This window comes from Symphodus melops (genome assembly GCF_947650265.1).
Source record: "Symphodus melops genome assembly, chromosome: 17".
NCBI classification, from domain to species: Eukaryota; Metazoa; Chordata; class Actinopteri; order Labriformes; family Labridae; genus Symphodus; species Symphodus melops.
Window position 1 is genome coordinate 7,777,193 of NC_136707.1, and position 26,636 is coordinate 7,803,828.

The window sequence follows — 26,636 nt, forward strand, 5'->3', positions numbered from 1 at the left end:
CCTATCTCTTTTTGAAGAAATAAATCCTCTTAGTGAGCCTTCTTCTGTGAGAGGTGCAGTTTTCAGGATTGTATTAACTTGACTGGTTTGTTCTGGTTGGGAGGTAAACAGCATTGTGCTGTGCTGTGCTGTGCTATGCTATGCTTAAATGCTGTATATATGTGTGTGTGTGCGCGCGTGTGTGTAAGCAGAGTTTAGAAGAGGGACATATTGCCCAATCTAGGTTAGGTCTGGGCTTCAGGCAGTCCATCAAAACCAGCAAACTCAGCAGGTGGCCAAGCACACACCATTGGAGCGGGGAGTCAGACAGCAGACCCACATTATATCAGGCAGTGAAGCTGAACCCAAACCCTTCTGTCCCGCAGGGTGGCTTTCGGAGATGAGTATGACACCTCCACAGAACTTTCCGCTCTTTACAAAGCCATACGAGTGCATGGCTAATTGTGAGCTAGACTGAGAGGAACATCCAACCATGAATACTAGCTTAGTTTGGAGTTTAAAGGGCTTCCAGGCTGATAGCCTTACCAAGCAGGTTGAAAGCTTAGCTGGAACTACAGCAGGAGGAAAACATTTAGTCCAAGGAGGAGGGATAGCGCTCTCAGCCCTCTGCTTTGTGTCTCCAGTAGGAGCTGAGAGGGTGGGAATGTTTTGAAGAGGGCTTGCCATTAAACATGTGTCATATTGATCCCTCTGACTATATAAGGGCATGCCTGAAACACAGGCGGTAGATATCAGGAATCCTCTGTGTATGTACAACGGACATCCAGCAAGAGGCCTGAGCTGTGTAGAATCTTGAAAACAGCCTCAGCAGTGAAGTCCTCTTGAGAGTGCCAACTGTGAGTGTCTGTGACCGACATGTATGAGCAAGCAGCAAACGTCCGGAGCAGAGATTGCCACAAGCAAATAGAGTCATAGCAGTGTCCTTCCATGGTCGAGCTCTGTCTGACTTTTCCAGCGTGACATCAGTTCATTCATTTTATGTAACACTAACTGTGCACGAGAGTTGTCCTTTAGATAATAATATCCAGATTCAGTCACAGAAAAACAGCTGACTGCAAAGGTTACACAGCTTTGTGTAATGTGATAAGGTAAGGTGTTACACTGAATGATGTTCTGGTGGAAAAATGTATACTTATTTCACAGTGTTTGCTTTATGTCTATTCTTTCTTAATCTGCTGTAAAGCAACGTTTTCTCCTACAGTTGTGATGTTGGGGCACGGTTTTATAGGTGTACATACATTTCTTATTTGAGGACGATCCAAAATCTAACTGCAGCTTATTTAATCAGGGAGTGAGTTCATTTTGAATTTTTCAGATTCCAACCACTTATGTAAGTATTGCCCTCTGTTACATGTCTCCCATTTGAAACGTTTGACTTTTGAATCTATTAGCTGCTTTATTTATGAATCATTTGTTTGATTTGTGACTGCAGTCTCAGTTTTTGATGCTGTATCAGCATAACGTTTGTGGATGGAATGGGTGGAATTTCCTGCCTCCTTCAACCCCTTTTTCATTTGAAGTTCTGTCGAAGTTAAGTTACACTGAGTGACATGTTTGAGTCAGGGTTATTATTATTTGTGGTAAATATTTAAGAATATTTGTTCTTGAACGTTTTCAAATTGCATTCTGACTTTTTTTGTTTTTATTTTTTTATATCATAGGGACACACTACTGATCAAATCATATTGACCAAATACAAAGTTTTATGTATTCACAGGGGAATAATTTGTTCTTATCTGAAGCTTTATAACATGCACTCTCCTCAAGCAATATCGTCACTCAGTAGAACTGTCTACCAGTTGATCAAGAACTGGATGTCTCTTAACTTTCTGCAGCCTAATTCTGACAGAACTGAGATTTTTTTTATCGTTGTCCCTAAAGATTTCACAAACATATTCTAGCTTATTAAACCACTCTGAATGTTTGTTAAACGTCACCTAACATTCATAAGATGATAAATGACTTATTTGTACCTGGACTCCTACCTCAGCACGTATTAAAATTTGGCTTTGTGAATTAATGTCTGTGGGAGCGAGTTGGGCAGTAAGAGGTAGGAAGCTGACCCTGTTTGTTACGTTACAGAAGGGAGCCAGTTTTACAAATAGCATTGCACACATGTAGCACAAAGTATTTTTGTTACTGTCTGTTCTATAGGATGAACTACAAAGGGGTGAAAATTATATTGCCTCCAAAAAATTTGAAATACACACGAGAATTGGGTCTGTAGTCAAAAAAAGACATAAGTACATGAAAACACTCTCCATTAAAAAAAACATTATGATTCACATAGTAAGTCACTATAATGAGTTTTGAAAAGGCATTACTTTCAGGATCAATAGCTCTCCCGCCACCAGCTAAAAAAGGACATAATTTAATATCATGGGTCATCAAGCCTTTCTGATAAGTCTGAGCCATTGGCATTGCTAAGAGCCCTACCAGAACATTGCAGGGTCAAAGATCAACAAGATAAGTTCCTCGTGGGTGAACTCTCCTCATCACGACCTTGTGCGTCGAGTTACATTTAGCATCACTGGAGGGATCCCCTCAGTCACTGGCTTTGATCCCTCTGGATGCACACACATACACACTCAAAGACAGACAGTAACACGTGCAACAGCATGATAATGCACACAGAATGGAGCTGCAGTGTTCTATCAAACAAACAGACCATGAGCACGAGGAGCACTGCATTGGGGTTAGCTGAGTTGCTCCTTATTCACAGTAATGACTCATTATTTGGACACAGCACTCCAGCTGGAGGGCCCTCAGGCTCAGGAGGAACACCAGGGGACTCAGCCCACCATGGGACAGACCCTGACTTCTGCAAGGGACTACTCCAGATGCACAAGAGTTCTTATGTAAAGAAATGTGCGTGCATCATCATGGGGAGTTTTTGTCCAGCAACAAGTTTATGTTTGTAACAGTTAGGCCTTTCATTACTACTGACCTTCATCTTAATTTTAACAGACAAACTTTCCTTTCTTTTTAGAACATATGATGAACCTTAACATAAAAAATACAAAGCCAGATTGCCAATTCATGATGATGATGCTATTGTAATATTTAAAGTAACATTTTAATTCTTTGTTATTATTAAGTAATGCAAAATATGTTAAAGTTACACATAAAACTATCTATCTATCTATCTATCTATCTATCTATCTATCTATCTATCTATCTATCTATCTATCTATCTATCTATCTATCTATCTATCTCTCTCTACCTCTCTCTCTACCTCTCTCTCTCTCTCTCTCTATATATATATATATATATATATATATATATATATATATATATATATATATATATATATATATATATATAGATGTCCCATGACATGGGAGAAAATATACAACAACCATTTACAAAGGAGCTATCTAATAAAGAAAATAACTATAATTATATGACTTTACAAGGAAAACATTCTGAAATACAGATTTCCAAAATACTTTTCTATTATGTGTTTGTTGATGTTAATGTATTTGGATATTGTAGATTCAAGAGATGTATTCACAGACTTTACAGGTTGTGTTAAATAGGTCAGAATTTGATAAATATTTATAATTAGTGACAGTAAAAGTAAAAACAGTACACAAAACAAAATGAAAGTATCAGTGAGAACTGTGAAAATATGGAAATGTGGGAGAAAATGTAAAATAGTCACAGGCAGTAATGAGGTGTTCGCAAAGAACAAAAGACCTCATCCCTGTCTATACAGTTAATTGTGAAATTCCTGTGCGCACACACGCACACACACTAAGCCACTTTCACAAGCCAAGAGCAGTTTGGATAATGATCATAATGTAAATGTTGGAGAAGCTCTAATGATTTTATGTCAGCATAATGGATTTATCAGCATCTCAATGAACCTTAATTAAGCAAAGCATATTAGCATGTAAATTTATGGGCAAATGAAACGTTTCAAACTCCTATAGGTTTAACTATTATTGTGCATGCGGGCCACTGAATGGAAAACAAACATATTGGCTCGTTTCCTCATTATTTTAAATAGTAATTTGTTCTTGTTTCTCTGCTTAGTAATCGCACACATTATCGCTTAAAAACATGTTGTACGGCTGCTGAGCCGCTTTCCAACAGTCAGCACAGAGCACAGCTGCACTTTCCCCCCTGCAGAGTACAAACGTCAGTACGAGCTCGGGGTAAACAGTCCTTCAGTCTTCTTACTAATTAGTGTGTTTACTTATCAGTTAGATCTGTCATAGTGTTTTAAAAGTTATTGCATATACTGTACTTTATAGTATAATAGCCATTTGCTTTAAGCCATAATCTATGAAGTTCATATCCTGTACACCAGCTCTCCTCATTTTGACTGTTCACTGCAATGTATGCATCTTTGCTTCTGTACATGTGTTGCCCTATCTGCTTTTTCTGCACATTTTAATAACCTGAATGATTTCGCCACTGTCGCTCATTTAAAAAGAATTGTGAACATCACTGTGGCACAAAGCATCACAATACAGGACCAATAAATGTTATGTTAAGCCCTTCACAATTCAGGGATGAGAATCAAGCAATAACAGCAGGTTAATATTATCTAAAGGGAGTAATTCAGTAATAAATTGATTTCTATGTGTTCTTATGACATTTCCAGTTTGACAAATATTCAAAACAAATTCTGTGATTAACATGCCCATGTTTTTTTTTTTGTTTTTTTTTGTTTTTAAAGCGTTTGCTTCCTTGTTAAAGACAGGACGAGGGATGTTTCTGTTCAGATGAAAAAAAAAAGTCATACTTTAGTATTTTTTTCTCATGGTCCGGAATATTAAGATGATCTCATTTTGCTTTATTGTGCCACAATTATCTCATTAAACTGTATTTCATGCAACGCCATTAGCACACTGCACAAGGGAGCCTGAATAATAAAAAAAGACAGAATTGAAAGCTGCCCTTGATCAGAGTTCCTTTATGTGTGCAGAGATTTAATATGCCCTCTTTGTTGAGCTTGATCACATAAAAAAAAATATATTAATAGAAAAATAGGCGATTAAGCTAATAATTGCTTGGGATGGGATAAAAAATCTGGCACAATAAGGTCTTTGTTTTGTTTGAATATAGCTTTTGAGATTATTTTAAACCATAAAATACGAGACACATGGATGACTTTGGTGTCTATAATAGAGTCTAATTTACAATAATTTTATAATTGAGCCAATAAACAGAGATGCTGTCAATGACAGGAAAATGAAAGCATCACAGGCTTTAAGAGAAATAAGTGGGACCTCTAAATGTGCGTTCTGTTGGGTCGACGTTCCACCGATTGTCCTCGCTTGAGGGTCATTTCCCTTCGACATTACTGATCCAAGCTTTCACCTCATCCTGCACACACTGCACAGATCAAACTAATCTGCTCTCACAGACAGACATCTGTCCATGATCGCCCCCTTCGTCAAATGTGGGTTAAATTCCGGCTGCTTTGATGCTGAGAGACCTCATGTTAAACCATGCGGTCATTCAAAATAGTGATGAGCAGCTGTCTATCAATTCGTGATATGAGTGAGAATAACCGCGCTGTGGAAGATCAACAGCCGGGAAAAGCTTGACTTAAAAAAACACACAGGGTTTCTCTTATTGTGGTTCCCCTCTTCCTTCACTGAAGGCACAGGATAAGCTCCTTTGTCGGGCACTCCGATAGAAAAAAAAAAAAAAAGCATAGCTAAAAATGTCTTACTTATCAACACTTTCTGGTTGTCTGATTGTGTTGCCTCTCAGCAGTAACATTGTTCAAAAGAGTCATTGAAGTGATTTAAGGCTCGCATGACTTTACATCTAGTTGAGTTCATGGACTCATATATGCTTATCAGAGCTGTTTATCACGTCCATGTAATAGACTAATCTCTACCAGACACAAGATGACATGTAATCAATTCACAAACACTTTCCAAAGAGTTGTGCGTCTCGACCAGTTTCAGAAGGCTTAAAGTAACATAAATCAGAAAAATCAAACGTGTAAGGGATAAAAATAGAAGGAGCTGACTTATTTGTTATTTGGTCAAACGTGAACTCCGGCCTGCAGGGCAGTCTTAAAGCGAGACTGTCTCTGGTGAGATGAATGAATAAGCTAATCTTCTTCATTCTGCATGAGGATGTATGGATGTGAAGGTGCGTTTCCTTCCCTGTTCAAGTGGGAAAGTGATATACCTCCCTCATTAACATTGTCCGAAGGAAAGAAATGCAACGGTAAACTGGTTCCATATGTTACATGATGTATCTCTGTGGTAGGTGCACCCTCTCTGTGTGGATCTGTGCCTAATTTTTGAGAGAAAAAAACATCTAAAAATGATATTAGGGTTCCCAGGTTGAAAGTTCTCCAAAATAGTAAAAAAAAAAAACACATTTTGAGGACCTTAACTGCCACCATATTTTTGCCAGATTAAAAATTTGTTATTCCTCAAAGTCATTTGCAAAGGAAAAACCCCCAGCAAAAATGAACATATTTAGACAACAAACAAGCAGCAAAGCAAAGTGATGAAGCAGCATACTCACTCTACTCCTTCTCTCCCAGATGACAGGTAATGTGTCCTTTGTCCCTCAACCTAAGGCCCCACATGTTTGTCTCTGTCTCCCGTCTCACTTACACTCTTTTACATATCCCTTACCCCCCTCTGACATCAAACAGCTCTGGCCTGAAATCAAATACAACGGCATCCAGATAAACAAACAAAAAACTCGGAACAAAAACCCACGTCTCCGCCGCCGCTCTTTCAAGTACACTCTCAGTGTTTGTGCCTAACCAAGTGTGAGCGCTTCCTGAAAGAGAGAGGAATGAGGGAGGCAGAGCATCTTGCCTCTTTCCCTGTGGTACTTACAATGGTCCTCACTTACCCCCTTATCCCCTCCAAACTGGGTCATGGTTGAGGGTGGGGGTGGATGTGTGGTTATGATGGGGATGAGGAGGAGGTGGTGGTGGTTTAATACCCCCTCTGAGGGCAGAGAGGAGGGAAGTCTGGGACTGTCAGACAGTGATAAAGTACAAGAAAAGGTATGATAGGACGGGGCCTTCAGGTGAGGTTAAGAGAGGTAATTAGAAATCTCACTTTGCTTTTATAACGCTGCTAAAGTGCACCTGAGATTAATAACTTAATGGTACAAGCAGACCTTTATTATCATTATGGGAGAGCCTAATTTATTAATACTTTAAAAAATAACTTTAATGTCACAAAAATGCAAAATGGGTGGATTGGTTGAGCTAGAAGGGTAATAGAAAATCAAAGATTGACTGCGTGTTTTACTAGTGGAATAAACCATTGGTGGATGTGTTTTTACAACAACATATCAGTGGAAATAAACTACTCATAAGAGTGAGACAATTTTCTGTCCTCAATATAAAGAGCAGAGTGTTTTTATACATGGAAAAACAAGCATACATCTTTCCTAGAGGTTTACACTTCGTCATAACATCTTTCAAAATAAAGGTTTTGTCGGAAGTGTTTCTTAAAACTTCAGAACACTTGCTGTTACTGTGGAATATCGTGGCTTTTATTAGCTTATTGGAAAATTCCAATCAAAATTCCAAATATATTTGCCATAGTGGAGTAACAATAATGTAGGCACAAAATGTGTATACCAGATGTGTTTATTGTCTCCAGAAATATCAATGCATTGATTGTTTTGAAATTGTGTGCAGACATTTCTGGTTCTCAGAGGATGAATCCCAATTACTTGTAGGTGATCTTCTTCTTCTTTTCCTCTAGGGCCACTATATGAGGTTGACGTGTGTTTTATTTAACAACTTTGAGATTTGTGTGTTTTTTTTCTAAGCTGACTTTAGAAGGATTGCAAGTTTGCATGTTTAAAACATTTATATCCCACAGAGAGTGAACTATTTACTGTGTACTTATTAACTAGCACTTATAAGGCCACATTTGGAATCTGATCAATGCCTTTTAGCAAAATCTAATCAGAAAATATTTACTGTGAGTTTGTGTTGATTACATTCAACTCTGTGTTATTATTAAGAACAAATGTAAACAACACAAAATAAAAAGAGTAGAAGAAGAAATTAAGCTGCGGAACTCCATGGAATGTTATTTTTCAAAAGACTGAAAGTGGCAAGTTTTTTATTTTTATTTGAGATAACAGCTTTCCAGACAGTCAGTTGAATTTGAACCTTTCAAGAAGTGGCAGCATTAAGAGAGATAACTCAACTATCACCTCAGATCAACATATCTGTTCATCAGAGACAATTTACAAACAACAGCAGCCTTTCTTTGTGACTTAAACAACCAGCCTAAGAAAATGCAGCGACCAAACTACCCAAGAAGGAACAACAACACCTTCAGACAGCAGGGTTATGGTCGACACATGGAGCTCGAAAGACTTCGTCAAGATATGAGAAACCTCACTCATCTGCTGGGGAGAGAGAGACACCACTACTGTAAGGAGAGGAATAAAAGACTCCTGATCAGCCAAGAGTTGGAGCAGACAAAGCAACATCTGGCAAAGCAGAAAGCCCTCAAGGAAATGTACATAAACCGGGAGAACGACACCAGGAGAGAGCTCGAGAGGCTGGAAAAGTACAGCAACGAAGAGACCCTCTCTGCGTTTAAGATCGCCCAGAAAGTGAACAACACCACCAGGCAGAGGAAGAAGAAAGATCTTCACGTGGACTACGAGGAGCTCAAGGTGGCATACGTAGTTTGCACTGAGGCGCTCACAAAGGAGCTCCAGACTGAGAAGGAGAAAAATAAGGTCCTTCAAGAAGAACTGGACAGCAGCAAAGTTTCACACCATGAGCTCAAGATCAGGTACGAAGCCGACATGCTCGCTGCCAAGCCGTTGGAAGGAGTGTCCCAAGACCAGCAGGTGATCTCGACCCTGAAAGCTGAACTGGAGGTCCTCGGTCAGAAGGCGAGAGAAGAGACTGCTGTCCTGCAACAGGCTGCTTTTGAGACGGAGAAGATGAACTTTACTGAGCTTGAGGGCCTGAAAACTCAGCATTCATCATAGGTTGAGTTGGCTACTCTTCAGTCTTCATAAAAAAATAAAATAACACATAATTTCCCTTTAAATGAAGTTGTGTGTTGTGGTGTTTAAGTTGTTGGACAGCCAATGTTGTCATATGTGTCTTTGTTTACTATCTCTATGTGTGTTGTCTTTGTAGGTTTTAGCTTGTTTTTAAGTTTATCAGTATGTTTCTGGAGCAAAGATTTGGTACACTACCTGGTCGCTCCCTTCCCCCTTGATTGCATGTGGTTTGCACTCTGTGACTGATTAGTTAGATTGCATTCACCTGGTCACTGCGTATTTAAGATGGCACTCCCTTTCACTCACATTTGGGTCTTCACATGGGGTGGCAGTTCAGCAATGGTAAGGTGTTTGTTCATTCCTGTTTTAGTTATCTAGTCAGTCTTTAATTGATCTTAATTACTTAATTTGTTATTGTTTCCTTTAGAAAGTAACTCTAAGTTGAACGTGTTTATTATTTTAGTAATATTTTATTTCGTCTTTCAGCAACATGGTCAATGTGTGTTTGCTGTGGCTATTATTACCTCCACAGCAGACCAAATCAACCTGTTGAACTGATTGATATGGTCTCAGTGTCTTGGAAAACGACATGCTGACAGATGACACTTCTTCTCCTTAGAACCCTTCCAAACAGTTTCTATTTTGAAGGATTAGTCTGTAAGTATAGTACAGATTGTTCGGACCCCAAGCAGTGAGTTTTCTTACAAAGTCCAAAGTTTTTTTTATAACATGACAAATAATTGATGTCCAACATGCCGCGCGCTATGGATGCCAGTGAATTAGGTCTGTGAGGGACTGGCTGCCTACTGCCTACTAAAAATGTAACGTTCACATAAAATGTTTTTAGAGAAGCCATAAGAGGACTCCATAAACTCTGTTTTATATTTGCCACGTATACTGGAGATCTTTTTCAAGAAATGTAGACCCTCTCATAATCCTTCCCATCACTTTCCGCCTCAGCTTGCCCTTCTCCCTCCATCACTCCGCTCCCACTCTAATGCTCTCACATTGTCGTAATCATGCAAAACCAAGAACAATAAAAGATGTCCGTTTGATATTGTCCAAATCCAAGCGCCAGTGCTTGTCGCTGAAATTAGGACTGCACACTATCTCAGCCTCTTTTCTTATCTGCGTCTTCAGAGCGAACCAGTTGCTATCACCAAATTTCACAGATCATGTGCTGAGAAATCAGAGGGTGTAAATCCTCTTTAGATTCGTATCGTGTCACTCAACGTCCACAGCTTCTGTTGAATGTCTTTTTTTCTTTAATGTACAGCCATCGCAATTTGGCCATTTCTTTTGAGCAGTCTCTAAGTAGTGGGATGCAGTTTTTGGACCTGTCAGTACAGTAATAACCTTGAATAATGTGATGTCCTCTTTTACTTTGATGGGAGTAGTTTTATGAAACACTTTTGTCATGTTGATTTTTCGAGACTACTGGCAGCAGATGGTTGGTTTTGATGCTGCTACTGCCTCAAGAAAACAACCATCCCAAACCATCATTGAAATAAAATCATTAACATCAAACATGTGGGAGGAATAATGCTATCTATTTCCATAAATCACTCTAAAGACCATTATCTTTGTCTGTTTGAAAGCTGAGTTAACGTATAGTTCTGTTCAAAGTCTACATTGCCTTGAGTCACTTATTTAGTTTGTGTGCTTATTTATGCCACAGTCAAGGTCAGTTTTGCCGACTCAGCCAGCGCAGGGAGAAAGATGATTTATGACTTTCATTTTGTGCTGGCATCAAGTTGAACGCCTCTCTGTTACTGTCACTACAGATGGGATTAAGCTCGGTGATGGAGAATTTGACTGCAGATTAAATGGTCCCTAGATATGAGTCCCTCTGTGTGAAAGAGTAAACACAATCAAAACTATTAGCAATGGTTCATATGTAACAGATGCACAACAAGAAACAAGTGCTTGATGGATGAAGTTCAGCCTGATGGACTCTGCAGGTCCCAGTCAAGTTTTTACAATAAAAAATAAAGCATCTTAATACCAGACTTATAATGGTTACTACAGTACATTTTAAAGCAAACTGTTGATGGATACACATTTCCGACCACACAAAGAAAGGGAGGAGCAGCTCCATAAAAACAATAAAATAAACAGTTGCTGAGATGAACCCATCTTAATGTTTGGTTTAGAAAAGATTAATGGCAAATTATGTGATATTTTGCAATTGTCTGAATGCAGCCCCATATCTGATTGAGCTGTTTTAATGTTGCTCACTCCAGGGTAGACACAAAACAAAACTGTGCTTTGGTTCTCTCTCTTTTTAGATTATGATCATTGGAGACCGTGTACCCAGTTGTTTAGACATTATTTATAGTTTATTTTATTCTTCTGATGGTTAGGGATTCAAGTCTGCAATACAAGAATGTCCAACAATTTTCTCTTAGGTCTTAGAACTCTGTGGCGTCAGCTTTTGAAATTGGCCATAAAACTGTGTGTGTGAATCATTAAATAACCTCAAAATGGACTGCTGTATCCGACCCCATCGAAGAACCCCCTCGGTGCCACTTTCCCAGATCTGTCTAAATCTGTGCTTCCATCCACACGGTTCAAGTAGCTTATAATATACAGCACCATGAAACAGTATTAGAATAATTTAAGGGAGTGTCATCATTGGCTTTACATAGAACACTTATATTTACATTTAACACATTTTCAACCTACTGCTTACAAAAATATAAACGTATAATCAAAGCACACACAAGATTATTAAAAAAATTATATATACATATATCATGTGTGTGTATGGATGTAGATTTAAAAAAAATGAATGAAATATGTATATGTATGTAGAATTAAAAAATAAATAATAGGGTGGCAATAAACAGACTGCTCATAGATGGATTGAGGAGATTGGGGTTGCTTAACTCCCATAATCCCTCAGCCTGTCTGCATAAACCAAACTAATTTGGCTCATTTGACAGTATATCGTCCTTTTCGACATCAAAGCACTCTTAAGAACAGGCTTGAGTGACAGGACATTTTCTTGTCTTTTTTTTTCTCTTCAAAGTGGTTCCACTGGAGCCATTATCTTTTTCCGGTTGTAGACTGACGAGTTGTTATTAACGTGTATTAAGCCTCAGGCCACAGTTTCATTGGAATTATGGAGATGGATATTTGTGGAGAAAAGTCCTGGGAAATAGTGCATCTTTTAAGATGGAAACATAGTTCAGTGGAATCAGGAAGCTACACAGAGAGAAAGTTGGATTTCAGATGCAACTTCTGCAACTTTTCCACAACCTCAGTCAAACAAATGCAGGGACCACAATCTTTTATATACTGTAACTCCTACTCCTCCCCTCCTAAGTAGCAGGGGCTACTTGGAACTAAAATAATAAACGGAGCATTATTCTTAAATGCTAGAAACGACACTTTAACAGCATCTTTCTGTGAGTCAAACATCTCGTCACCCTTCTGCATATTTCACATACACAGTCACAGTTGAAGCTTTTACTGTAAACTATGTGTGTGGTGTAAATATTAAAAGGGCAACAGACATCAAGTTAACAGTTTTACGGCGACTATTAGTGGGACAGTGTCTCCTTTTTAAACCCCACAGCGTTGGAATGAAGTCTACAAGACAACTGAGAATAAACTGTAAGAAGGTTATATTAAAGCATAATACATTTACAAAAACAACATTTCAATTTTGTTGTATTTCAAAGTCACAAAAAGGTGATTCCAAATAATAAAAATGCTATGTTCATGCCAGAGAAAGACACATGGAGCGAGCAGGAGAGACTTATATGGTAAATGGATTTGGGTGAGGAGCTCCCATTGGAATTAAACCATTTTGCAAATATTTACTTGTCAAAACATTTGACAGCCGGTCAGAAGGCATCCTCTTGAACTCTTACTTTCTTCTTTGTTAACACAGAAACGTTTTGTTTTTGCCCTCAGTGCATCCAGAAGCCAAGTGCTAGCAGACAAACAGTAGAGTCGGTGAAGGCATCCCCACTCCTCTGTTTGTTTAAAAGTGTGCACTTGAGGTCAAGAGCTCATAGTGCTGCTATGTGACTATCAAACACCATCAGAAAAGCTTTTTATCAACAGACTTACAAAAGTACAGAAAATGCTCACGCCTTCTTGTGTTCAACTACATCCACTGATCAGTGCACAAGCCAACATGGGGGATTGACTAGAGCGATTACCTACAGTGTACTGTGTTGGCTGTCTGGCTGGAACGGAAACCTGTAAACTTTCAAACTTGCACACAGTTTGACACCTGTGGCTGTGCTATTTTTTATGCCAGTGGAGCTCATTGTTAGGATCCTGATGGCTGCATTGGAGTCTGTATCAGTCTCTATTGGGAACAAAAACATCAGTATGGCTTTGAAGCTGCAAAAAAAAACAAAAAAAACATACTGAAACAAAAGTCTGTCCCTCAATAAGTATAAACAGTGATTATATGCTGTCTTTAACCTAATGCATATTGTCCAAACGTTTATATGAAACATACAGGGAGAGCACGTGTAGGTCTTGGCTGGTTGGGCGGATATGGGGACTAAAAATAGCCCACCATTAACAAGGCACACCATAAATAGTATTGCACACACTAAACAAATAAATCAAACATGTCATGCATGTCATGTAGTGTAGCCTATGGAAAACCACTTGCTAAGAATCTCATTATTTTAACCACAGGGGGAAAAACAGTTTGAATAAATGTGTTGGTATCACCGCCTGACAAACACCATGAATCAGTGATTTAGTGCACAAAGGTTGTGAGGTGGGATGTCTCTGTCAGGTTCATATATCTCCATCTCAAGTACACCAGTGAATTATCCAGGAGTTAATCAATTTACGTTAATGGTAGCTTTAACATCTGCACTCTTTTTTTTTTTTTCTTAAACATGATTGCAGAGACATTGAGAGACTTGAGATCAAAGTCATGCATTTTGGTGATTTGTGAATAGAAATTAATCATCAAACAGAGAGAACTCTCTATAAGTTATATAAGAGGGTACAGCTCAGATGCAGAGGACTGGACTGCAGATTAACAGGCCCCCAGTCTGACTCTGGGTGCCACCCTGTGTTTATATGCAAAGTAAACCTTCCTCGGTACATGTTTTATGATTTGCAGCATGTTTAAGCCACTGCAGTAACAAATAATAGAGAAGCTTACATATGAAGCATGCAGGCTCGTAGCTTAAAGAGCTCATGCACATGCTGTTCCCTTTAGATACCCTTAATGTTGGTGCGTTTTTTTTTTAATCTCTTCTTGAATTTTCAAAGTAACTGTGTGGTTTGGGTTTCATTTGTTAACTTTCAGAATGCAAAGTCTTAAAAAGAGAAGGTTGTAAGTGCTTGTATGTCACCGCTTTAATATCAACATTATCCTTCGCAGTCTTACCTCAGCTTTGGAAAAATCTGTGGCAGATGGAGAAGTCTCTCTTTTTTTAAGTACAAAATATGATATTCCATATGTGGCTTGTTTATATCTCCACTCTTAAATGTATTATTGCTTTAATCTGAAGTCAATTAGTGAATAATGAGCATCTGTACTGTAAAATTACTCTATATGTAAAGCAGGGCTGTGGGGCTGTCACACAAGGAATATTTACAGTATTTAAGGGGTTTAAATAAAAATGGCAGAAGATGTTGGAATAATGTACTCCTACATGGAAATAGACTCAAAAACAATTCTATTTCTTAGAGTGATTTTACGGTTCTGTGTCGAAGTGGTAAAAATAAGTGTTTTAAATGTACTATTGCACATTGGGTGAGTTTAAAAAATGTACAGTATGTTGCATGGGAAGAAAACGAGTACATAAAAAACACTAAAAAAAGCACTTTGTCTGCATTGCAAAAAGCTAAGAGTTGAGAGGATATAATGCAATGCACATTATCAATCAAATCTGAATATTTCTGAACTTTTAGAAATTAAAAAGATCACGTATGTTTTCGTATCACATCCTATAGCATTGTGTCACATCAGGTATCCTTTCCTATCTTTTCTTTCTTTCTTTGAATTTGTTTGCCTTTAATTATTTTATTTATTCATTTTCAACCCCATAAAATGAAGTTCAAACCTTTATGAGTGGGCACATCTTTAACTGTCTCCATCACATGTCCAAGCACAAGACTGAGCCACGTTTCATTTCTAACTAAGTCTTGAACTCATCAGCCTTCAGATTCTCATCTTTAATTAGGGGAAAGGAGATGAGTTAACCTGAGGTGAACGAAGGCTTGTGCAGCTCCCCGAGCATGTGTATGTTATCCTTCATGATCACGCATGCAAAGATGCACACACGTGGAAGCACAGCTATCAGCTCCCACCTCAGGCTCAGGCTCACCTGCCCACTTTAGACACTCATTAGAGAAGGAAGGAGGGAGAGTTGGAGGAAGGAAAGAGAAAGGGGGAGGGAGTTAGGGGAGGAGACTGAGGGTCTCTTTGTGAATGAAGGCAGTGTTAATGTATTGAAGTAGAAATATAAGATGAATTAGAGATTAAATCTGTCCCAGTAACACAGTTAAAGGGCAAAAGCTCCAGGGGAAAAATGCTTCTCTGTGGTTGTGTCAGTACATATACATACATGTTTGTGTGTTTGTGTGTCTGTATGTGTGAGTCAGAGTGAGACTGAGTCAGAGTTAGATAGTCTTGTTGTGTCTTCAGGCAGAGATGGAGCATATTAGACATGTGGTTGTGTGTGCGTGAGGTTGCGTTTGGCGTGTGTTACATGCGTAGGTGCATCTGAAAAGCACCTTTGCCTTTGGTGCTACGTTTAGAGGGCAAGGGGAATTAATGTGTATGTTTTTTGTGTTTGTGTTAGTTTTAAACCTCTGAATGTTTGCATTTAAAATCTAGTGAACGCGTGTGAAACTCTCATTCATATTATTCCCGTTCTCCATGGAGGTGGCCGGTCGTTCATTACAGTGTGTTCACTCGTCTGGCAGATCTGTTCTTGAGGCAACTGCTGCTGCTAAATATCACACACCTGGATGCACAGCGTGTGCCGCTCCCTCTCATTATATGTCTTCTAAGACCCTATTACCATACTAATAATATCCAACAAATCACAGCATTTTCACCTTGATGAGACTTCGTTGGAGGAGGAGGCCCATACAGCACATACAGGATTAGGGATGACTTGATTTACCACAGCGCATCTTTAATACCACAGGAGCCGAGAATCCGGGCAGGGGGAAGAAGGATGAAGGAGAGGAAGAATTTCTTAAAATAACATCTAAAATATGCATTTATACCACAGCTGGTTCCAAAATTATCCTACTGTACTGAATGCAGGGAATTGAGCTTTGGTTTGTGGTTGCCTATAATTTTGTGTTTGCACTTTAAAAATAGAACTCTGCTTGTGTACACTTTTGGCTATTATGTCAGAGAGAGGAAAAGTGATACTTTTTAATAAATAAATATGATGTAATTTCCTTCAGTTATCACAACAAGTGTTCAAAGGAGTAGTCAAATCTATGGTTCTCTTAACCTAAAAGGTGGCAATATCAAAAGTTTCAAACTTATTCAGTGAAAGTTCAGCACTCTGAAGTTTAGTAGAAAATTATCGCCAATTTCAATTTGGTGATTTCATTATTTAATGAAAAAGTTAACTTCAACCCAAAATGAGATATTTCATTAGACATGTACAGTATGCGGAAAAAGTATGAGTTTATATGAATATATATGAATATGACGAGTAGAAAACCAAATCTCATAGTAAAACAAGCAGATCAACTCGTTCGTACAAAATCAGTCATTCAATAAAATTGTCTTTAATTATTTCAAGACAACACTAAAACGTATACATACTCGCTACTTTACACACACATTTTGGTACATGATGCTGACACCTACCAATACGTTTTTTAACAAAGCAATAATTATAAAAAGTAGTCAAGAAAAAAAGGACTTAACAATAAATATTAAAAAAATAAACATGATAATCACAAAGAAACCCTTTCAATGCTCTGAAATTGATGCTGCATTAGATTAATCAAATTCTTCATTGCAACTCTAAAAATGAAAATGGGTGCATGAAATTTCAGCAATCTACCCATAGCAGCATCTTTTGGCAGATCTTTCAGGTTTTCTAAATGTATCAGCAGACAATCTGACAGTAGAATAAACGACTGTCATGAGGCTGTAAAGGCTTGCTGCATTCATTGTCCTCGCCTGTGTATCAGTAAAGGACTTTGCTAACCCACTTATGCAGCTGGATTTACACTGAGTGTATTGAAGCGAAAGATTTAAATGGCATCAGTCTTGCTATTAAAGCAAAGCAAAACATCAGACAAACAGGGAGGAGCAGCTCTCTCCCTCTCTTTATATGTTTATGTGTGTAAGTGTGCGTGTGTGTAGAAGGAGCATTGGGAGTGCTGTCCCCTGCCTCTGCTGTGTGTGTGCAGCAGCTGCAGCTTTCAGCCCGGGTCTACACTGTAGGGGCCTTTCTACTGTCTGAAAGACTGATAGATACAAAAAACAGAATGGTGATGTGAGATGACTCAGAGGGAAGCTGATGGTGTGTTTAAAACAGACTCTTTAACCCTCTGCACGTTTCAATTTAACATGTGTACTATGAAAAACAAAACAGTGCGTTCACAGGTCAAGGATTCAAAGTTGGCTTTTCAAAATAAACAAACAGTTTTGATCTTTTTTTGGGGGGGGGTGGGGGGTGGGGGGTTAAGGTCAACAATGTGTGGGTCAATTTCACAACTGGCTTGGGAGTGGGAATATCTTGACTGAATATGGAGAGAGTAGTCCAACCCCCACCTCCATCTCCCTCCATCCTTCCTGATATGAGGTCTTATCCCTCCTGTGCTCCATACATCCATAGATGAGTGAGGAAAAAAAAAACACAGATACAGATGCTGGCCTATGCCTGATGCACACATATGTTATGTGGGCAAAAAACCCTGCAAGCGAAGCAATCAATCCTCACACTATAGAAGGAAACATGTACGCATGTGCACTCTAACACACAAAGGCAGCTCCACACGCATGGCGCCCACGGTCTAATGAGACAAAATTGGAGAGAGTGCATGAATGGAGCGGCCTGTTTCAGCACATGGCACCGAGCGGTGGGCAGAGACAAAGCTTGCATGCAATGTGCCCATTCATAGTCTGGCACCAAGGGCAGAAAATGGACTCACTCACGAGCCAAGTGAACACAGTATGGAAGTATTATAATGTCTGAAAGAGGCTGGGAGGTGTGGAGAGAGGACTCAGCACACTAGTATCCCCTCATTCCTCACCATCCCCCTCCTTCCTCCCCCTGTGGGTCCTTGTTACCCGCCCCCACAAATCCCTACACACCCTCACCCTTCCGTCAACCTTCCCTCATTCTGCTCTCCCTACTGTTCTCTTTCCCCACCCCCCTTCTAAAAAAACCCTCTTCTTTCTGCTCATCTTTAGCCATAAGGACAGACACAAATGGCTCTTTACACATCAAAAAACCACATCATGCAACTGCATAATTATAATGGCTCATTAAAGTTGGAGGTCATGTATGCACAGTATTGTGCATGTGGCTGACACAACAAAACGTGTATTCTGAAAAAATATTTCAAATTTAGATTTGACCTTGACTTGGCAACATGCAATTTAGTTGTAAAATCAATTTTAAAATCTTAATGCCATTTCATATAACCAAGGGGAAAAGGTGAATGTGGCAAATATCTAATTTGGTCAGGTAGATATATCAGGTCTCTTTAAGGAACAGGCAGATTTTAACCTGCCTTATTGATTTACATAGATAATCTGTTTGTTAGCTTATTAACAAACAATGACTGCACATGAAAAGTCCTATCCTATGAGGTATTTTCAAGATAGGTGCCTCTGACATGGACAATTCCCAATCGGAAAATTGCATCATTGTCACACCAGGTGGAAGCTAACAATAACTGTTGGACTACAGGTTAAACTAATCCAAAAATAGACAGTATGCATTTTGGATGGAGCCACCACAGCATCAGCCATTGATTAGTTAACTGGCACTTTGAGATCTCAAGTTCGGCAATGTAGCTGTCGCCACGTAGTGGAGAAGAAGTGACCATATTTGGAGGAGAGGTAGGTGCTGAGTAATTGGCAGAGGCTGGCAGATTGCAATTTATCATTTATCACCGAGAAATGTTATCCATTGTATTGTCAATTGACTACATGAGCATACTGTAGCTGCATTGTCGCTATTAGCTCTTCTTGCACCTTTTTTCTCTGATTATAACTACTGCTTTAGGTTGTGACCTTTGACATTGTCACATTGAACTATTAACAACTCATATTACGAAGCCATAAGTACAGGTTCCTGATTTTACTCAGCCATTTGTGAAAAGACAAAGCAAGGCAGCAGAAATATGTCAACTTGTACTTACAGACCCTTTAAAAAAAATTATTTGTTGCAGCTTAAAACCTATGTAAGGTAAAGTATGGCATATCCCATTGTGTTCAATCAGATGGTAGAGCCAGCTTTCTGTTTAAAGATCATTTGACTGTAGATCAACAAATCTCAAAGCAACTCATCTCCTGTTGTGCTCAGCTCTACTGCAGTTACACTAACACTCCTTTTGTTCAATGTTCGTTTATGTACAAGGGTTTATTTAAAGTTTCCAAGGCTGCCACGAGGAAGCATCCAAAGAAAAGATAACAGCTGCCACACAAAGACACAACACAGGTGTACAGCTCAAAGTGTTTGCCTCAAGGTCAAACATTTCTTTAATAAATAGACAAAAGAAGATTGAGAGCGAGCAAAAAGTAGTTTATTTTTTCTCTGTCATGTTTTTATCTCCCTTCCTTTGGACGAGTCTCCCGTGTTATTGGTCAAACGCAAATTTAACCTTATTTCAAGAAGTACCCCCCTTCTTTTAAGAAAAATCTGCATTTTCTGTGTTGAAATTATCAACGAGAACGATGCAACATAGTATGATTTTTTATACAAGTATAACTTGTAGTATAGCTTGTAAAGCAATATTTGACTCATTATGCCCTCCCATGACTAAACACTGTAACCTCTTATTGGACAAGTTACATATTTTAAAATGTTCAAACTAAGAAATGTAGAACAAGTGTTACCTTTAAATTCATTTTAAACGGTGCTATTTTTCTAACACAACTTTGTTTGTTTGACTGTTGCACTAGGCGTAAACACCTTCACTATCTGACACAGTATTGGGTTTGTTTTCAGTAAAAAAAACAGTAGTGATGTGAAACAAACGGCTAACAAGCAGAGGAGTGCATGAACAACCCCCCCCCCCCCCGCAAAGCAAAGAGATTTATAGACTTCAACACAGAGGTCAATTACTGCTCACATGCCCACACAGAAAAACGCAAACTTTCTCCACTTATTGACTAGATTGATTTGTGTGGTGCTCAGGCGTAACTCCCTGCCGGCTGATGTGTACAGGAGCTGATTAGAGAGCTGATTTATGGCTGTCCATGAATAACGGCTCCCTGAGCTCTGTAAGCTTGACCCAAGAGGAGAGACACTGGGAATGTGTGGCGAAGAGACAAATGGGCAAAGGGTAAAGCGAGATGGATGGAATGAGATGAAGGGGTATATAAGAGCATTAGGCTGTCCCTGTGCAAAAACCTGGCTACACTGTGAAGCTCATTGTCTCAGGCCAGAGCAGACCTGAGACCTGCCAGCCACTCATCTTCTTTCGGGCTGCCATACAAATGACTTCAAACAAGGTATTAAACAGGTCCCTGAGGATGTAAAACAATAAAGGAACAGTGACTGCTTAACAGCTGATCCATTAAAGTCAACCTTTTCTCATCATCTTAAATAGCTTAACATCCTTTTACCTATAGCGTCAAAATTTGCCTTTAAGCCTACACGAGTCGTGGACATCTGTTTAGGGTGTGACAATGACTCAATCTCTTAGCTGCACGCATCACTTCCTTCTGAAATTAATTAGCATTGTATAATGAAATGCGACTCATGCCTGGCGGCGGTGGCTGGAAGTTTAAATCAGACATCTTAGCGTATATGCTATGCTATAACTGCTGACTTCAGACTTCAAATCTCCATTATTGTGTGTCCTGCGAGGGCAGCGTCCTCACACACACAAGCTTACGCTTCCAGGAAGCAGAGCACACAGGGGCCAAATGCCACTGCCAGCCGAGGTTGAATTTGTTTACTCCAGATAAGTAGAGACATCCTTGCCATCACAGTGACTGAACGCTGAGATGATGATTTTGGCTGAGCTCGTGAGGAGGAATGGGAGGGGGGATGTTTGTGGGCTGAAGGCTCATGTTGACATGAATACATGTGCATAAATACAATGACATGCAGCATTACAAGAGAACCTCCATATTCTGGTGAATGTTTTCAGCCATTCATATGAATGCCTTATAATCTGTTGACAAAATTCAGTTTAGAGCAGCAAAATACAGATATCTATATCAATACTCATAATACTGATACCAACCAATTCCAGACCTGTATGTAAACAAGACATGGACCCTATTGAAGTTACTAAACCATTATTAGTGCATTAGTCAATCAATAAATTGCAAATGATAAAGTTGAAAATCCTTGATTGCTAACATTTTGCTAGCTTTGCTACCGAACAAATTAGGAAGTATTGAGGGCATGGTAGTTCCTTGTTAGAAATCCACTCTGATCTCTCTAAACCCCCTCTATTTCAGCGGGGGGGGGGGGGGGGGGGGGGGTAGACAGACTAAAGACACATATTACTGTTACAAAAACATTGTAAAGTGTATTTTGAATAATATGTGACCTCAAATAATTCCTGGATTATGCAACTTGCACATCTCTTTAAAGATGTCTTCCCTTGTATCAGCAGTATTTTGTTGCTATTTCCTCAATAGGAAGCCGGCAAAGGTTAAGCATCAAGCTCAAGGATCCTTGCGGTTACGGGCTGGTACCAAATAAAAAAAAAGTGCACAAATGTGCTGGCAGATTCTGACCCTGACCCCGTTTTCTTTGACAAATCCACAGGACATCATTCATGTTTATATGCAGCCCTGGCTGGGCCATGAATGACATAGGGACAAGGATATCCTGAGATATTCTGCTTTAATATCTGGGTAATAAGTCAGTGTCTGAGTGCAGCATCCATGAGCCATCATCCACTTTCATTTGACTGTCCCATGGACACCATCACTCCACTGCCACCCTGCCGCCTTCAGGATCAGAGCAGGCTAAATGAGGACCCCAGCTGCATTCAGGGCCAAGGTTTATCAAAGGACAGAACTAAAAGGCCAAGTTAATACAGAGTTCAGCCTGAATTCATTAAAATGTTGCACAGAGAGCCATCATACTGCGACTATCATGTCAGGATAAATGGCTGATTAATAGGTGAGATTCAAGAGACTAATGGATGGCATAGCACTGCAATAAACTTAATTTAAGCTGCGCTACAAGCCAAGATCTATGACAACGTCTTTCACCTGGTTGGTCCAACATCCCGGGCCGAAATGGACATTCACAGGGAAGAGATGCCATAATCAATTTGGGGATCCTCTGACCTTTAACACCAGCAGCATGTTTTGTATTAAATATTTGGCAACTTCAGCAATGAATGCCATTCAAAACTGTGTTGATCCAAAAGTGTGATTTTTGACACACGTTGGATGACAACAAAACATGACAGAATCTTCTTTATGAAAGGCTTAAGTGAGCAAGCTCAATCCAGATCATGATATCTGTAAATGAGAACTACGTTAGCATTTAGCATCATAGCAGCTAGCTTGAGTGTTTTGTTAACAATAAAAGTCAGTTTAGTTTTTAGTTTTAGTTTTGGCTGAGCACTTTAAATAGAAACACACAATTTTACAGAAGTCCAATAGAGAAACACCGGAATCTGAATTAGAAATACTTTATTAATGCTTTGGAGAAATTCAAGTAAACGCAGCCTTGTTTTGACAAATCTTCCCTCAAGTTTGGAGAAATTTAAAAGCCACGGCTCCTTTTTGTTATTGGTCGCTGAGGTAAATATTCTGTGAGCTGTCTATTATTGAGAGTCATGGATCGGACTGGCGGTTTGTTTACTGTTTTGAGATCAAAACATGCCGGAGACCACAGAAAAAAAAGATGAAATGGAGGCTCAAAGGAACAGAGAAGGCAAGTCAGCGCAAAGCTGCCAACATTAAGAAATGATTCACAGTTGCAGCCAAATTCAGCAGATGGTGAGTGAATGTAAACGGAACTGAGCAATCAAATTTCCAACAAAACACTTAAAGGATGCAGAAAAGGGGAGGAAAGAAAAGCTTGAAAAGGCATATGATGGCTGGAAGAGCAGAGAAGGAAACATACTGAATGACTAAAGAACAAAAAGATCCAGTTTGCAGCAATATGCTCCCGCCTACGGTTACACTTGTTCCGATGCAACTTTAATCATGCAATCATGCCTGCCATGTCAAATGACAGGCCCTGTTGTGCAAAAATTGGATTTTGCTCACATTCATACTGTATCGAAACACAAGACAGAACCCAGGCACACATTGTCATCAACGGAGGCTGGATGCCGTCCAGCTACAACGAGTTCAAGAAAACAGCCCAAAAAAAGGAAAAGGCACTGAGAAAAAACAATGTTGATACATGAGCTGCACAAGAGCTTGTTCCAGGTCAAGTTTATATATATTCATGTGTATGTACGTATGTAGGAGTGTAATTTTTATAAAATCACAATGGTATGTTCACTGTGTAAAAAAGTAAAACAAATGAATAAGAAGAAATGCCAGACTGAAATGTGTCTCATTAAATATAGGCAGAAAGCATGGACTACATGAACTGCTTGTTGCCTGAGGCAAATCCTTCAGGCGGCCTCATAGTTTATACAACAACCTGATGAAATCTCCACCATCACATTACAGAGACCACACAGCACTGTGCTTACATTTGCCTACATCAGACTAGAGGCCCAGTAAAATCTCTTGTTAAGGCCTATATGGCTTCTGTAATAGGAGCTCAAATAAACAAGAGAGTATGATGTAAGGTCAGTGTCCAATATATTTGTGTATTCATAACACAAGGAAAGAGTACTTCAACACAGAGGTCAATTGCAATATCCATGCAGCTTTCAATGATTATCTTGGTATAGTAGCTCTTATTAGTAGCAGTGGAGTCTTACAATGTCTTCCAAAGATTCAAAAGCCGAATCAAGCACAAGTTATGTAGGAACTAAACCATAAATCCAATAGAGTGTATTTTAGTCTAAGCCTTACTGTGTTCTCATCATTCTGTGTGTGTCAGAGTTTTTATCAATCCAACTGTAGCCTTTACTTTTATTAACTGTGTTCTCCCTTGGGAAATTACCTGTATCAGTATGAAATCACATTGTTGTTCTACTTCTCAAGTTTGTTTGACTGCAATGTAAACCAATTCACCTTTTAATCTTGTGTTGTAGTTTGACAAAAAGGCTAATTCAAGAAGTGTTTACTGTAACATACAGTACCACAATTGCTCATGTCACAATAACCACAAGAGTGGCCATATCTAAAATGTCAAGGATTGTATTCAATGACAGAATACAACTTCAGGCTAAGTGTTTGAGACAGGTTTGCTGATCTCAGGAGAATACGAGTACGTGTCCACTCACAGTGAGGGGGGCTGACGGTGAGGCGTCTAAAATGCTCCTCCGCTCCTGCTCCATACCAGAGTCAATAGTAGTGATGAGATCCAGAGACAATCGCAATGTGCCAGCCAGGGAAGCTGCTGCTGCTGCTCTCCCCTACAGCCTGCACATACAATCACTAAGTCATTATCATTTCCAGAACAAACATGATCTTTATGTAATCTTTATGTAAACGGTCTGGTTTGAGGCTTCTTTGGCAGAAAGACTCCCTTCCCTCGACTCTTCACTACAAGATGGTCCTGTGTAGCCGGGGCCCAGACCAATAATAAACAGAGAGAAAGAAACAGAACACAGAGCTATTTAGAGTAAAGCCTTAAGCTCTTTTGTCAAGTCAATTTTTTTTCCTTCCCATTTTGTGTTTTAGACGTAGACTTTCGAAGTGTTGGCCTGTGAGGCTATCATCAAGGCTACACAAGTAGCACGAAAGCATCTGTGAGCGCCATTGGGCTTTTTCCTCTCGATCACACCATGGTGGGCTATGGCTCAGAAAATCCTGAGGCCTTGTGGCCATGGAAACCCACTCGTGTATGAATGTTACTTTGTTTAAATATGACTCTAGGAGAGGAAAGGACAGGATAGCGCTGTCCTGGGAGACACATCACGTGTTGGTGATGCAACAAGACAGGAAAAAAAAATGATGGGAGTCACTGACTTGGTATTTGTTGCACCAAAAAAATCAAGTCAAGAGGATGCTGACAGGTTGTTTGGAATTCCTTGATTCACTGGTAGTGAAGGACCAGAAAGGAACGTAACCCAACATCAGTATATACATTCATCTTATCTTACAATGACAGATTTCATCTATCAATTAAGGATGTTTTAAAAAACGTTTATAAATTTACAAAATATAATTTCTATTTGGTGAGTTTTTTGTATTCTGTCGCAACTCTTTTTCTTGAATTATTAATTACTCTTTTTTCAAATTCCAGAGTTAGTTTGTACTTTTAAGATGATAAACTGTTCTTTTAAAAAGTACACATTTTACAGAATCAGTTTTATCAATGGAGACTTACAGTTGGTGTTTCAATGGTAAACTTCCACATTAGCTAATTGGTCAATCATTTCTTTTACAATCTCACGTTTATTTTGTCGATTAAACTCAACCTCGTCTTTGCAACGCTGAACTCTGAATGAATCCCTGCATGAAAAACACCTGATTGATTACCACATAGCTTTCAAGGTAACTGTGGACACTAAATCATGTGGGCCACAGTCTATAGGATATCATGTGACAAGATATGTGATCTAAAACTAGAGCCATGACAAATAAAAAATATGCAGTAACCCTGACCCAAACTTTGCCTGTAACATCTCTCCAGAACCTACTCTGGTCATTTCCTCTTGTAAAACTCCAGTTATATCCAGTCTGAGTTGTGAAGTTTAATAGGAAACTGTATAAACACGACCCCAGAGCATCATGGTGTCTGCAGAAATATGTTGTATATGCAACAGAGGCTAAAAATAGCCATGTGCTCGCTTGTCTCTCTGTAGAGTTTTATTAGTGTCGACCCTTGTATTTGCTCAATTGAGTGAAATTATTCTGTAAGACATTTAAAGGGGCCACTGCTCTGCAGGTTCCCATGGGGAAACATAAACAGCATACATTTAAGAGTGGGGCAAAGCCTGCTGGCATGCATGCTTACATGACTCATAATATGTATGCAATAAAAAATTGCTTTAATCAAGACAACACATTGCATGTTGTTAGCATTCTTAAGGAGCAAAATAATTAGCTCTGTGCCCCAGTAATAGAGGTTGTGACCTCTTTCAATATGGTCAGGGAGGTTAGAGGGTCTGTAGAGATGGCATAGCTCTGATGAAATGGGACTAATATGAGAATTTGGTTATGGTGAATCACAGCAAAAACAGAAAACAAAAAATGTCTTCTATGCAGAATTACATTTCATGCGATCCCCCTCTTGTCCTTTCTTACTCTCAGTCCAGCTTTCATCACATTTCAGTGTATCTGTGTGAATGCTTGTGTGTGTTCCTGCCCCAGTGTGTGGTCGAGTGTGCCAGGCAAGGCAATGGTGACAGGGTGTCGTCCGCGGTCCGTGAACCTGGCTGCTCTGCTTAGCTCTGC

The 26,636-nt window shown here is 39.3% G+C and overlaps 1 protein-coding gene across 2 annotated transcripts in view; it reads right to left on the reverse strand.

The window, feature by feature from the left end:
* Window positions 1–26,636, reverse strand: part of gjc1 (gap junction protein gamma 1) — a 39,853-nt gene that overhangs the window by 5,828 nt on the left and 7,389 nt on the right. The window contains exon 1 of one of the 2 annotated variants that reach the window (XM_079366203.1): window positions 6,506–6,741. The exons of the other annotated variant lie outside the window; for it this stretch is intronic. The gene's annotated coding sequence lies outside the window, so the exon portion shown is untranslated. Of the gene's footprint in view, window positions 1–6,505; window positions 6,742–26,636 lie in introns of those variants that run through there. 2 annotated transcript variants of the gene reach the window in all.